This window comes from Drosophila kikkawai, chromosome X (genome assembly GCF_030179895.1).
Source record: "Drosophila kikkawai strain 14028-0561.14 chromosome X, DkikHiC1v2, whole genome shotgun sequence".
NCBI lineage: Eukaryota > Metazoa > Arthropoda > Insecta > Diptera > Drosophilidae > Drosophila > Drosophila kikkawai.
The window spans coordinates 26,729,994-26,745,728 of NC_091733.1; the positions used below are offsets into that span (position 1 = coordinate 26,729,994).

The following is a 15,735-nucleotide window of genomic DNA, read 5'->3' on the forward strand; positions in this document are numbered from 1 at the left end:
TTTGTAAGCCTTAACTATCACTATTTTCCTTCAGGTTTTTCTGTAGGTTTTCTTTTTGTAACCATGGTCTATATATTTTTGTTCCCTAAACCAAAATCTAAGCAGATTTTTATTGAAATAAAGTAATGTTTCAATGTTGATAGAATTTTTCGTGAGCAGCTGTTGACCTCCTTGACATTAGTTTTGTTTTCTTTTATATATTGTTTTTTTTTTTTTTGCGCTGATCTAGGCAATGCCATCACCACTGTGCCGAGGCACTGCATGGAATTATTCAATTATGAATGGGATTCCGGGGGAGTTGGCGGCGGTGGCGAAAGAGCAAGTGGTGATGCAAGTGGGACTGCAAGTGGATGTGGCAGAGGCTAGACACTCGACATTTGCACTTGCACTACCATTCCACTTCCACTTCCATATCCACTTCCTCTTTCTCTTTCTCTTGCTCTGCCTTTCCACTTCCACTTCCACATCGACAGCCGTAGCGACAATGACAACAGCTGTGACAGGGAGAGCAGGCACAAGAATCGCTTTTAACGAGTTCTGGGCCTGTGGGCCCGGCGTACGTAAGTTTGCTACGTGCCGGGCCTTTGGATCGGGCAGCGATTTACGTTGAGGCCGGAGCGTGACAAGCGAGCCAAAAAACGAAAAACGAGAAAAAAAAAAACTTGAGCTACCCGGCATCGTCTCCGTCTCCGGTTTCTGGGCTCCCAGTTGCCAGTTCCCAGTTGCCAGCTCTCCTTGCTCCTTGCCGGCTTCCATCTCTTCTTTGGCTCACTCAATTGAATTGAAACCATAGGCCGATGCTCCTCCAATGATGCCAGCATCTTGCCGCCACCATCCTTTAACCAAAGAGGGAGGGGGAGAAAGATGGAGAAAGTAACCCAAACTGATGGGTTTTGCTTAGGTTAGTTTGGCGCCGGGTTAGCAGGTCACTCCTGCTCCGGCTCCTCCTGCTTTTGTTATTGGATTTGCGTCGCTGCTGGTGCAATTGGTACAGATTTCTAGCCTCTAATTAAATTGCCAGTTGAGGGGCTCACCACCAAATACCGTCTGGGTAGAGGCAACACACAGAGAGAGAGAAAGAGAGAGAGAGAGATAGGGAGATTGAGGGCCAACAAAGTGGCGGCTAATGACATGACCAACTCCACAGGGAACGGGTGTAGTTAGGTGGGTTACTCACGAAGGAGGTAGGAAATGATGGCCAAGGCATAAACGAAACGCAAAGGGGAAAAGCAATTATATTTAATTATTCATAAAATAATTGCATTTATTTTGCCATTATTTCACTCCGTTTACACTCAATTCAGCACTTGTTGTATTTTATATTATTATTTCTTAACTTATCGATTTGAGGCCACTATGAAAAGGATATTGAATTATATATAGACTTTATACTGAAAGGGAATATACCATAAGAGGTATCTTGTTTTTTGTTTACTTTATATTAACATACAAATTTCTAAAGATTTGAAATCTTTTAGGAACCCCTTGAAAAGTAGGCAATAAAATATTTTAGGCAGCAAATTTTATATGATTATTTTTAATATTATATTTATATATATATAACATTCTTGTAAACACTATTTAAGTTATGGATTTTAAATCATTTAAAAAACTTTAGAAAATTAAGCAATATAATAATTTTGTGTATTTATTTTTGGTACTATTATTTTTTATTTTATTTCTATTAATATTTTTATAATTTTTATTATATTTTTGAGCACAATTTTTATTTTTGGTTTAAACAAAAAATCAGTTTTGGCTGAGCTATAGATTTTAAAAATTTTTAATTTTTCCCAAAAATGATCTAAAAAAAAGCACATTTTTTAAATTAAAAAAAAAAATTTAATTGTAACAAATTTGACAAAAAATTTAATTTTGAAAATTTTTAAAAATTTATTATGCAGATTTATTAACCGAATTGAATTTAATGCAATTTTGGGTGATTTAAATTTTTAAAATTTTGAATTTTTCCATTATAAAAAACTAAAATTAAAAAAAAAAATCAAATCGAAAATGATTTTTTGTGTAGATCTTGATACTTATTAAAACGTTTTAATGGACTATGTCATACATTTAATGTCCAGGGTATTTTAAGCTTCGCCTCGCCGACACTCCTTCTATACTCTCTGCTATTCCTGGTCCTGATCCTCTTCTGGTTCCGTTATTTCATTTTTTTTTTTTTTTTTTTCGCATGAGCTGGCAAGTGCTGCGGCGCCAGCGGTATGTGGTGGTTGTGATGATGCTGGGAGCGGTGTCGATGTGTCAGAGGGAATTCCATCGAAGCGCCAACGAAAATTCGCCAAACTTATTTCAAGACCGGCCCCGCCAACCTCCGCCGCCGTGGCCGCCGACGCCTGTCAGTGAGATAGGCGAGAGTAAATTTTCATAACGCATTTGATTTTTATTTATTCGAGCAAAAAATCGGTGCGTGGAGGAGCTGAAGCTGAAGCTGAAGCTTCACCGCCGCCACCGACGACGACGTCATTGCAATGCCTCCTCGTATCGGGATGCTGTGAAGCAGCTTCCAGCAGGAGCAGAATGTGTATGTGTGTGTGTGTGTGCATAAACATAAAACCCACCTCATACATATTTAAAATGCAAAGCAAAAGTTTGTGGCGCAACTTCAGTGTGAAAATGGTTATGCCAAGGTTTCGCAAATTGATTTTCCAGCCAGGGCCTGAGATTTCAACCGAGCATCAGAGATTTGCTGCGATGACAAGAACCGATTTCGCAAGGACATATAAGAAGAGCAAAAGCAAAGGCATGAGCATGAGCATGAACAAGGAGCTTGTGCCTGTGCCTGAGCCTTCGCCTGAACATGAGCATCTCTCTGCATCGCTGGGACTGTGATTGGGTGTGGGTTGTGAATGTGGAATGTGGATTTGCTTGGTCACCGCATCATGAGGCAGAGCCTGTATGTCGTCCTCGATTATATCTAGGTGAATCGAGTTTGTCGTCCAGCAATCTCTGACTTTCCTTTGGCCTCCAAGCTCCTCCTCGTGTTAATTTATTTCAGCTGCTACTCTCCTCTTTTGGAGTGGACTTTGGAGTGCTTTTATCTCCTAAGCTGCTCCATGTGGAATGGAACACTACTGTTACCAATTAGCAACGAAATGTTGCCAAAAAGAGGGGGGAATGTAGTAGTAAATGACTTGCAGGAACACACACATTCTGCAATCATTTGAATTTTGTCGATTAGCTTGCAAGTTTTCATTGCTATTTTCCGGAGAGAAACTATTTTTGCAAATCAAAAATAAATTTATAAATAAAGTAAAGGTATTGAAACTTGGTTGGAATTAATTTGAATGAACTTCACCCTTAACCCAACGATGATATGCCATCTTTTTTGATATTATCCCCATTGAGATGCATGAATAACTCCATCAGATTTATGAAAAAATGCTTTGTCTCTTCACTGACACAAGTTTTTCATATTAAATGGGATTTACAAAACACCCCACACACACTCCACACTCTCTACACACTCTGTCAGCTCGGAGTTCATGCATTTAAAGAGCTTTGTTATCCACAGAACTCTCTCTCTCTCTCTCTGACTGCCTTACCTTTTCGTGTCAACCAAGTTGTAGTTCTCAGCTGGTTAAATGTTTCGGGGTAAATCTTTAAATCCGCTAACTGAGTACCAGCGGTATGTACTGCGTAACTGCCATGTGAAAACAAAAAACACAACAACTCACCAACAACACACCAACACTTACACCAACAACAACAATATGACAAAAGACAGAGTGTAGAGTGTTAAGGGAAAAGCTGAAATGTCATAAAATATAAAAGTGAAGCCGGCAAAGTGCTTGACCAAGCAATTTTCTTAGTCATTTGGTCAGTTGGAAGGACGACACAGGGACAGGGGCCGGTAAAAGAAAAGAAAAATTTCATGTGCGCGCCAACACCAGCAGCCATCAGCCCTTCTACTTCTCCGGTTATCACTGTCTGACTCTGACTCTTCTAAAAACTTGTCCCTTTTCTTTCTGAGTAATTTGTTGCACTAACAAGCAACTTGCTTCCATTTCATTTCCTTTGCCACTGGACCTTATAGGGCACTCAGAAAAATGAAATAAGCGAAATATAAAGTTTTGCAGAGAAATAAAATAAACCAAGAAAGTAAGTTAACTTCGACACGTAAATGAGTAACATTTCTAGTTAGTTTTTTTGTAGTTTAACAAATCAGCAATCTGAATTTAAGATTTTGTGATTATTTAGTACACTTTGAAAAATTTTAAGGATAAATTTCTTATGGAATTTTAAACAAATTGTCTGAAAAACCACAATTAAAAATATTTTCGAGTAAAAAAAAAAGACTGATCATGATGATATTATGTTGTTCACTTGAAACTGTTTTTTTTGTATTTATAAATAAATTATAGTAGTAGCAAATTATTTAAATTATTATTTTTTTATGTACCTACGTATATATATATTTTTTTTTTAATATTATTTATTTTTGTAATATATTTTTTATATGGTTTCTTTATATATTTTTGTATATATATTTTTTATGTATATTTTTTATATATATATATATATTTTTATATATATATATATTTTTTTATATATATTTTTTTTATATATATTTTTTATATATATATTTTTTATATATATATATGTTTTATATATTTATTTATGTATTTTTTTTATATATTTATTTATGTATTTTTTTTATATATTTTTTTAAAGAATTTTGTTTTTTTTTAAATAAATTTATTTAAATATATTTTTTTTTAATAAATACAAGTTTTTTTTTTATAAAATTAAAACAACACTCCAACTAAAGTTTAAAAAACAATTTTTTTTTTCTATATTTTAGGTTTCTCATTAATTTAATTCCCTTAAATAAATCAAAAGAAATGCACTGTGCACTCGGCATCTCGACTTCTTAGTTGTGCAAATTAAAATTGTTTATTTAGAGTAAAGGAACGCTCTTAGTTTCGGTGATATAAAAAAAAAAAACATAGAGAAGAATGCAGCATGGGATGGCAGCCAGGTCCTGCATTTTCCACTTTTCCCTCGCTTTTCTTTGCTTGTTGCGTTCGTTTTCTCGCTATCTTTTATTTTTTTTGACTGCGTCCTGCGCATCCCTGCGGCCACTAATAAAAAATAATTTCATATCTCTGCGCTCAGAGTTCGAAATGCATTCGTTTTCATTGTTGTCGAGAGCTGACCCCCCTCTGGTGGAGCTGGCCAGGGACAGAGATCAAGATGACAAAGTGCAGGTCACTGGAGTGGCGCAAAACGAATAAACGGACATTGGAGTGGTGGGAGATGGCGGCGATGACGATGACGATGACGAAGACGAAGACGAAGACGACGATGGCATTTTGCATTTTACTGATCTTTTTTGTTGCCCGCTTTTTCTTGTCTTGCCGCCTTTTTGTTATTATTGGCCCTGACTTTTCTGGCTTTTTCCCTCATCTTGGCCGCGTTTTTGGGGCAAACATGCGTCATCGTTGGAAACGATGCTGATGCTGATGATGATGATGGCAGCCCAAAGACCCCCGTCAACGGGTTGAGATTGAGGAAGTATCTAGAGCCATAAAGAGGAGGCCCAAAACTACACACAGAAAAAAAAAAAACACAGCACAAAGAAAAAGAATAAAATTTTAAGTACCAAAATGCGTTGTCGTGAATGTTTTCATTGGCTGAGATGGAGTGTTTTATTATTAAGCTTTCACTCTGCGCTTTGTCCAAGTTTTCGCCTTTGTCCTTCTTGTCGTCATTTTCCATTTACTTTACTCGTTAGTCACGCCGTTCCCAATGCCCAGTCCAAGTCCAAGTCCCAGGCCCAGGCCCAGGCTCAGTGCCAGTCCAAGTCCAAGACCCCCTTCTCAGTCCAAGTTCCCACACTTGGTTTCACTCTCAGTCTACCATTTTCTTGAATTTTGGACAAATGACCACAAGGCAGAGCCGAAGCCCCAGCTAAGCTTCGTTTCTTTATATACCATATATATATATTTTTTTTTTTTTCTGTCAAGTAGTTCGGGTTACCGAGGTCCTCTGCCTTATAACTGCGGGTTAGGCCCTGATAATAAGGCCTTCTTGAAGTGCATAATTCACAGGCATTAGGCACAAGAAGTAGTTTGCTCTACGGTTGCGTTTAGGGGACATTCTCTGATGAATGGGTATTGCTTAGACCATGACTGGACATCACAGAAAATGTAGCCTAGTTAGAGCTTTTGGTTGAGAAACAAAAAGTAAAAACAAACAGCCATATAATACCCGGTTTTTAAGTATGAAATCTATGTTTTCCTTTGTCTGGATCTGAATTTTGGTACAAAAGTAATCTTTTTTTTAACAAAAGTAAGCTAGAAATGAGAGCATTTCTCGATTGATTGTTAAATATTTTCTTAGAACAAAAAAAAAACCATGGAAAAGTCCCCTCTAATTGGCGGTTTTAGTCTGTTTTTTTTCCGTCATTTCGTGTTACTTCCCACAATTGCCATGGAGGGGTTTATAGAGCAACAAAATATCAATTTTCGGAATAGTTATCTGAATGTCGCCATTTCGTTAGCTCGTTGAGACGACAATGGAGAACAAAGCCATAGGGTTAAGACTCTAATCAGAGATGGCCGGAAAAAGGGCTCTGTGTGGCTGAGAGGAAGGGAGAAGCAATCGAAAGCTGAGTCTAATTGAAAACAAAAGTCTCGCAGATTCAAAAGGGATAAACACAAAGTCGCAGCTCGATTTGCTATTTGGTTTTTGGTTTTTTCCCCCCTCAACCTCCTTTCTATCTATATAAATATATATACGTTATATGTATTCATTCCGTTTCTGGGCCACTTATCCCGTGGCTTTTTGGATAAGTCACATTCCCAGCGGGGATGTCCGAGAGTAGAGAGCCCAGTTAATGCTTCGTTGACTGTCTCTTGGATGTATTCTAGCTTGTAAGAGTCGTATGCAGTATTACCCTGGACTAACACACCATTTTCTTCACATTTTCTTCTTGGTATCTTTGCAGGTCAGTAAATTGTCAACGCGTTTGTTTCCCAGCCAGCTTCAACATTTTAGCTTTGAATGAATGGGGCAATGAATGGATAGACAACAGACAGGGGCAAGTCTCTGTGCGAAAACACACATCCCGTTAAGGCCATTATTCCATCGATGCGTTGGAGCCAACCATCTGCTCCTGGCTCCTCGCTGCTCTTGGCTCCTGGCTTCTGGCTCCTGGCTCCTGGCTCCTGGCTCCTTTCTGTGACAGCTCTCTGTGCCATTTATTCTGGTTTGTCATGCCTTTAAACAATTGCCACGAAAGCAGAAAGCACGGACACCATGAGGTCCCAGCCTTCTCGCTCTCCGGTTCCTACTAAAAACCCTTTTATCATGCACGCAGAGTGTAAACTGACTTTATAGGCTATGTAAGAGTATGCTGAAAACGAGTATACCTTACTTTTTGCGTGTATTATAAGGAGTAATTTTACTTGGTTAATTTGTTTTATTTATTTATTTTTTTTTAACTTTGAGATTTATGTTTTTAAATTTTCTATTTTGGGCTATATAAATTTTAAACATTTTAAAAAATTAAAAAAAAATATCTAAAAGTATTGCATTTAACTTTAATGTTTAGTTAATTTCAAAAAATAATGCAAATTGTGATTTTCAAAAATTTTAAGTATCGAAAATTATCGTTTAACATTACAGTATTGATATTATCGATAACAAAAACATTAATTAATCGAATATTTAAATATCTAAAAATATATCAATTTATCGATTCAAAAATTTAAACGTTTATTAATCGAATATTTAAATATCGACAAAGATCGATTTTAATATTTCAAATATCGATATAACAGAAATATATTCGTACTTAGTTATTTAATTTTAAAATTTTTATTTTCCTATACATAGAATATCGATCTATGGCACATATATCGTTACATTAAAATTACAATTTTTATCGACCTTTTGTGTTACGAAATCGATAAAGTAATGATTAACCGATATTTTCTGTGATTTATAGTTATTTTTATGTTTTAAGTCAATTTATTTATTTTCTTTATTCATTTACCTATTTCCTTTCTTGTTTATTTATTTGAATTTTTCTTTACCTCATATCTGTACCTTTTAAAATAAATTTGTTTGCAGCTGAAAGGCTCGACAACACATAATTCCTGCGGGCCCTATAGAACACAAATATCATTTAGGCATCCGATAACCAATAATCGCTCTAGGCCCTTACGTACTTTTTTGGGATTTTCAACCCAATAGACTCCATGAATATTGGGCCAGCTCAGCTCTTGGCACTCGGTTCTCGGCTCTCTCGACCATGTTCATACATAGTAGTAGTATGTGCGGGCGTATACAACGGATACGGATACGGAGCCACCTTTTCCAACCCATTAACTTATTTCCTAGGCACTGTGTGGAAATATTTTGTATGCGTGCGTGTCGTCGTCCTGTTTGTTGCTATTTTTTTGTAGCCATTTTTGTTGCTGTTGGTGTTTTATTTTTTTTTTTTTTTTCAGTCACCAACAACACTCGAATGAGCGAGCCTTTTTCTTTTGCGGGGGCGGTGTATATTTTTTCCTGTTTGTCAGCAGAAAAAAACGACACACACACAGTGGTGTATGGTGTCCCGTATTGATTAATCTTGTCTTGTCATTAAAATTTTTGCAAATGTCATTTCAAGTTTATTCGTCCTTGTCGCTTTCTACTTTCAACGGATACTGGTTGTTATTCCTCTCCTCGATTGGCATACGAAATGTGAAAAACAATTTGAAGAAGGGCCGCGCGCCGACTGGCTCCACTCGAAACTCTGGCTCAAACTCAGTTGGCGGGCGGCTGTCAGCCTCATCATCATCGTCATTGGCATTGGCATCGGCATCCTCCAGTTTTTTGGCGAAAAATTGGCAGCTCTTGGGGCGGCAAAGAAGAGGGCTTTCTGTCGCCAACAATCGCAGACATACAAATGGCCCCTGGAATTTCTTATTTTATAGGCTTTCAAAGCCATTTACATTTGTCATTTCACCAGTGGCCGTCAGATGGACTCGAAATATATACAAATTACATATAGAAAGTATAGAAGGAAGTAAGCACTACGCATCCGAGGGCTGTGTACTTGGGTACTTGGTTTTCTCGCTGTGTGTCTATAGAAAGTTATAGCAGTTGGCAAAACATAAAACCTGCCGCCAATCCAGCGAAATGCTGTAATAAAATCATTAAATACAATTTCCCACACTCTCTTTTTGGACTTTTGTGTCACCATCCATTCACGAATGCCTACAGGGACTTTGGGTTGTTTTTTTTTTTGTATAAGATTACCAATTAGTATCCCCCCCTCATCGATGAATAAACAAAGTCAGTTTCGGTTCCCAAAATCGTTACATCTCAGGGAAAAATGAGGCATGCGGAAATTCTTGCAAAAGCAAAACAAAAAACTTCATGCGAAGGGTAATTTCAGTCGAAATGTTGAAGGTAAATTTACCGTGAGACTAAATTGAGTTTGGTTCCATCATCCTGACGCCAATAAAATGTTAGCGTCTATCAAACGTGATGACAGGATTGCTTGTGCCAAATGAAACAAAGGCACAAAAGGCAAAAAAAGTACTTATATTGTATAGCTATTCTGATATAATTTGAAAGGACTTGACGCAAGAGGAAGAAAATCCCACAGAAAGATAGCTGCTTTAAAAAGGTTTACTTTTGGGATTTTAAGTAGGAAAGAAAATTTATGTTCAATTCCCAAACATAATATACCTTAAAACTTTCAAGGGTCGATTTTTTAGAACTGTTGAAATATGTTTATAAATGTATTTCTATTAATTATTTGTTGATTACCTGTTATTGAAAATGAGAAGTTATCAAAAGTTCTCCGAAGACTACGAAGACAAATATATTTTTACCAAAGACAAGACAAAGCAAAAGATGCATAAGGAAATATTAGAAATAAGATGCGTAACGAGTGATGAGAGCAGTTCTAAAGCTCTATGTCATCACTCGTTACGCATCTTATTTCTAATATTTCCTTTGGTAATACTATATTTGACTTTGTAGCTACCTTTCCTTATCCCTATTTTATTCTAGTGTCAAAACAGTGGAAATTCTTGACCACCACTGCCTGTTGTGTGTCTCTGGTCACTGAGTTTTTCCAATAAAACTCACTTGGGTGGGAAAATGAAGGAAAGTCGATGCTTTTTGCTTCGCATAAATATTAATAACCGAGGTGAAGCAATAAACGCACGAAATTAGCTGTCAATTATGAAGTAAGTCGCTGTTACTGGCCCATAGAAAGTGATAGAGAGAGAGAGAGAGAGAGGAAAATAGAGAAGAGCCAGGAGCTAGCCCAGAGGAAGCATGGCATGGCAAAAGTGGAAAAGTGGAAAAGCGGGGCAAATGATCCCCTGCACGCGATGACTTGGGTTCCATTACGTCTATTTTATTTGGCCTAGTGTGTGTGCTTGGCCTGGCCAACTCTTCTTCTTTGGTCGGTAAATTGCTGTCAATTAGTGGCCGAAAGTAATAAATAAGGCAAGCTCCAGGAAGGGATTCACTACGCGCCCCCTTCCACTCTGTGTGTGTTTGTCACTCCCAAAGCCAATCAGGACGAGAGCAAAGGAGCAGGAGGAGGGAGCTGTAGGTGGGAGGAGCTAACGGGCGGTGGACACAGGACAGGTAAACTTACCATAGCTTCAGGTGCTTTGGCGTAAAGTGCGTAACTTTGCGGAGTTGGGCCAACAACATGGGGCGACCTTTATTGACATTTTCATGTGTCCTGAAGGACAAGGCGGGAGCACACGGTGGCAACAACAAACCCGAACCGTGGCCCAAACAAACTCCACATCCTAATATCCCCCTGCCCCCGGGAGACCAGCCCATCCCCAGCCCCTCCTCGAAGGCTCGCAGGCTCGAAGGGTTCATTGTTATGGAAGGCATGTTGTAATATGTTATTGTCGCAAGCATTTTTATTGGATTCTTACTGGTGGCGCGTCGGGGCAAGGGCCAGGAGCCATTGCCACTTTACCTTTCCTCCCCCATAACCTTTTCGTCTTAGACCACGGAACAGCGCGCCTGGGTTGTATATTAACCGGGATAAGTTTATATTTCGGTGGTTATTTGATTCGGACGCCCACACACACACAGAACCTAACACACAATTCCGCAACATCTGGCGATTGGTTTGAAGGAGTGGGTGGTGGGTAGAGAGTGACCAGCAACTTGTTGTCCACGAAAATGTATTGGAATGGCACAAATCTGCGGGGGCCATGGGGGAAACTATTTATAACCAAGCATAAAATTGTTCTTAAGAAAATATCCTTGCAATAAAATTAGATGGATTTACAAATAAAATAGCCCAAAGCGATAAATGATAAATATCATTTCGATATTAGTTGCATATTTGTGCTCTGGTTAAAGGTCTTAAGGTCTCTTTAAGAATAGTTTCTTAAAATGAAGAGGATAAGTATAACTTTCTTTCTAAAAATCTCTTTAAAAGATACAAAATTTGTATTTTTATCCTCTGGTTAAACTAAATTATGTTATCTTATTTATTTTCATCTTGGGAATTTTTGAATGCAAAACAAAAATGTATTCTCTGATTAAAACATTTCACATCATTTCTTCTATTAATTCTACTGGAAAGATATTAATAAAAAATAGATATATATATTTTTAACCGCTGGTTAAAAGTTTCAGAAAAATATTTCTGTTAAAATATATATTTTTTTCTCTGGTTATCGGCTAGAAAAATCTTCTGACTTCTGTTTAGCTTATCTTATATATTTTCTGTCATTATGTGTTCTTTAGAAATTTTTTTTAAATTTTTATGTTAACCACTGGTTAAGGTTTTCAATTATTTCTTCTTAAAAACTGAAATAATAATACAAATTTATGTCACCACTGCTTAATTGAGTTTAAAAAATGTTCTCTATTTAATTAAAAAAAAAAAAAAAAAAAGTAGTTAAACGAAACACAAATATTTAATCTCTGGTTAAGGGTTTTAATAATTTTCTTAAAATACATTGCTTGGACCCTAACTAATAACTATTTGATTGTGGCCAAGGTGACACTGAATAAATGAACTCTGTGAAGAGTTTAAGGTCAGTGGTTGAGCACACTTGTAAAGTTTTGTTGCTAATTTGATCAACCCTCGCTTAACGAGATGGGCATTTTCCACTGGGCTTTACCACCCGACTTGAGAAACTCGGACGGTAGCCCCCCTTTCGGTTGTCTGCTAATTGTGGTTACTTCAAGGCGAACCACCAAACACGAAGCAACCACCTGGAGCAGCCCCTTGTGGGCCCCCAGGGTCGTACTCCCTTCCACAGTGTGGAGAAGCTCATTAAATATGAGCAAATAACTCTGGTGGCCGGACCAAATGGGTTTTTTTTTGGACCAGGAGCAGCGGGGGAAAAGGACCTTCAGCAACACATGTCGCCTGGTAGAAAATCAGTGTTTCGGTTTCGCCACAAATCAAATATATATTTATATTTTATATATTTAAGGATTTCCCTCAAGTCCAAATTAGGAATAATCAACGAACCAAGGGATTTGGCTAATTCTCGATATCATTGCGTCGCGACAAAGTTAGAGCTCGACTTGGAAATGGTGTGGGTGTGACTCCAAGACGACCCCCATGACCATCATCCATGTCTAGGCGTGACAATCTCCAACGAAGCCCATAGCCTTTAGGGTGGTGAAATGGTGGAATAAGTGTGCGGATGCTGTTGGGACTTTTTGCCCACCGAAAATGGGCACGTCTGGGGACGACCCTTGACTTGTTTTCCTGCCCTGTTTGGTTTGGTTGGGCTGGCTGCCTCTCGTGCATTTTTCTAGTTTGCCGTGGCCCCATCATCAACACGTTGACACGGAGACATGGCGACATGGCAAGATGGAGACACAGAGACACGGAGACACGGAGAAGAGCCGACACAAGTGGCTACAACATTTCCAGTGGCCATCCAAAAGCCCCGGCTATCCCAGACCCTTGTCTGCATCAAAGGATTGTGGGGAGGGATCCTCAACGACGACGACGACGGCGGCGGCGGCGGTTGCCATGCGAAACTAATGAGTTGTAACAACAAGCCCATCCATGTACATGGCAAAGGAGCTAAAGCTGTAGCTGAAGCTGAAGCTGAAGCTAGTAAAAAAAAGGCATTCCATTCCGTGAGCTAGTTTTAACCCCACCTCCGGGTTAGTGTCCTCGGTGTCCTGGGCACGTGTAGCACATAATTTAATTGTACCCAGTGCGGCGCCAGGAGGGACAGCTTTGCCAGCTGGCTCACTCCGATGGTTATCCATTGGTCTATCTATCTCTTCCCCCTCTTCTTTTGCCGCCGCTGTCAGTCAACGTGAGGCGGAGCTAGGCGGCTTGATTTAGCAATTAGCCCTCGCCTCATCTCTCTCTCTCTGTGCCAACTCCTCAACCCAAACCGAAAGCAGCCCCTGTTTCCCAGCCACGCCCCTTCAATCCACGTCGCTAATGAAGTGCTCCCGGCACGGCAGAGTTCATGAAATTGCAATTTTCGGTGCTCTAGTGGCGGCCATGGTGGTGTTACGGTGCTTTCAGCTCTGAGCTCTCAGCTCTCTCTCTCAGCTCCCGGGCTCCGGGCTTTTAATTTATTGAAATGCACGCTTTCGGTCGTGTTACCGCGCATTAAAATCCTATTAAATATAATAGCATAGTGCAAATAAAATATGTTAATTTGCTTATTTTATGCGACAGCCGGACAGGCCACAGACACAGACACAGAGACACAGGATGGGAGAAGCGCAGCATGGGGAATTGGAATATTGAATTTAAATACCGGACAATCAGAGCAATCTACGGTGTGATCCTTTTAGCATGCCAATTTTTGTTGTTGTTGTTTTTTCACCATTTATTATATTTATTTTGGTTCTATTTCCATTTCCATTTCTATATATCTAGCATATATTTGTTTCTGTTTCGGTTGCATTTCTATTTTCCCCATCGATAAAACGTCTCAATCGAGAACCCTGTCCCCATGATTTCGATTTTTTCTGCTGTTTCGCCTGTTATTTTGATGACATATCCTCCCTCCTATATATATATATATATATATATATATCTTCCACTTGATATTTTTCCAATTTGCGGTCACAGTTTTTTGTGACAATTTGTTGCATTTCACTTGAATATTTATATAGTCAAATCCTGTTGGCGGGTTACCTTCTCTGACCTCTCAAAAATGGATTTATATATTTTATGATTTGCAGTTTATAAATCTGAATTCTACAAGAAATATATTTAATATATATTAGATATAATTCGTTCTCCTTTAATAATGTTTTGATTAAGTTTACATTCTATATTTAAAGCCATTGTTATTGACCTCATTAAATATTTATGTTACATTTTTACTTGGCTTGTCAAGTCCCGGAAAGTCACATTTTTCATTCTTATTTTTATAACTCAACTCTCTCTCGGTCTCTGTCTCTCTTGGTCTCCATGTCAAAGTCGAAATTCCATCATCAATTTAAACGATTTTCGCGCTGTCAATCTCACAACTATAATGAAGATAGTATAGTGGCCAGCATAATGGGGTCATTAATTGCTTTCGGGGTCCTGTGTCCCCCCCCGTTCGTCGAACGATGTCTCTGACGGCTCTGTCTTTTGCGGTCGCGAAATCAGCGCCGCTAATTAAGCTATCAACAGTATCAGTACATTTTTCATTAAAGTTAAAGCACTTGAAATTGGTATATTACTTTATTATGAACTTGGAATATTATTAAGTGTTAAAAATTATAAAAGAAATTATTTTGGAGCAAAAAACCAATAATTCGTAGAGCTATTATTGTGACCGTAGCTGTATCTCAGACTTTCTATAGAATTAAGGTTCTACTGAGACGATTTTCTTTCATGATTTGTCATGTTCTCTTTCATTTTGTAAGTAATTGCTTCAAGTCTAGCTAAGAACCGACCATGGCATACCCGGTAACCTCAAATCATAGCATACTTTCTTGCTTAGAATCAGCAGGAAACTCAAATACACTTCTGTGCTTAATAATATCCAACCGATTGGCATAAAATTTGGTATGTGGCTTGGATTTAGAATAAGATGAAGTTTAAAAAGTTGTATTTGAAAATCTATAGAGGTTAAAGGGTTATAGTAAACGAGATTTAAGAACTTTAGCTAAGAACTTAACCCTTTTCCATCAAATTTTTTTATAGCTATTAAATTCATAGTTGAAAATTTCGGAAAATTGTCCTTTATTTTCCCCAAAAGTCTTCCCCCTGAAAAGTAATTTTGAAAAACTGAATTAGGTCACGTACATACACTACCCAACAAAAGTGGCGGTCTTTCCATGTCGTAAACCTTTTTGTATAGCTTTCTGCTGGCTCTCCATTCTAGAAGAGAGTGGGAATCGATTTGGCGCGTTCGTTCGAATCTCAAAATGCGGCAAAAACAGAAAAATTAAAAACTGTGTGCCAAAATGTTTTAGCCAAGCTGTGAATCGCTGAACCGGACCAACTGTGAGAGAGAGTTCAGGGAGGAGCAACAGCAAAAGCAACAGCAGCAGCAGCAGCAGCGACACAGCGGCATCAGCGGCTTCCCGGCGCCATTTTCCTCCGGAATACATCGTAATGGGTAAATGGTGTGCATGGTGTTTCCTCGTCCTTGCTCCGGCAGCAACTATCCCGTCCTTGATGTGTGCTATTCCACACACACTCGCCACATACTAATGATTGCGTACAAGTATTTTTGCCAGCATAACAACATGGTGTAACATCAAAGCGCCTTTTCTCGCTTTCCAAAACGAAACGGA

The 15,735-nt window shown here is 38.4% G+C and overlaps 1 protein-coding gene across 5 annotated transcripts in view; it reads left to right on the forward strand.

Annotated features, from left to right (window-relative positions):
* Positions 1-15,735, forward strand: part of kek5 (kekkon 5) — a 164,590-nt gene that overhangs the window by 42,989 nt on the left and 105,866 nt on the right. The gene's annotated exons all lie outside the window — the stretch shown is intronic.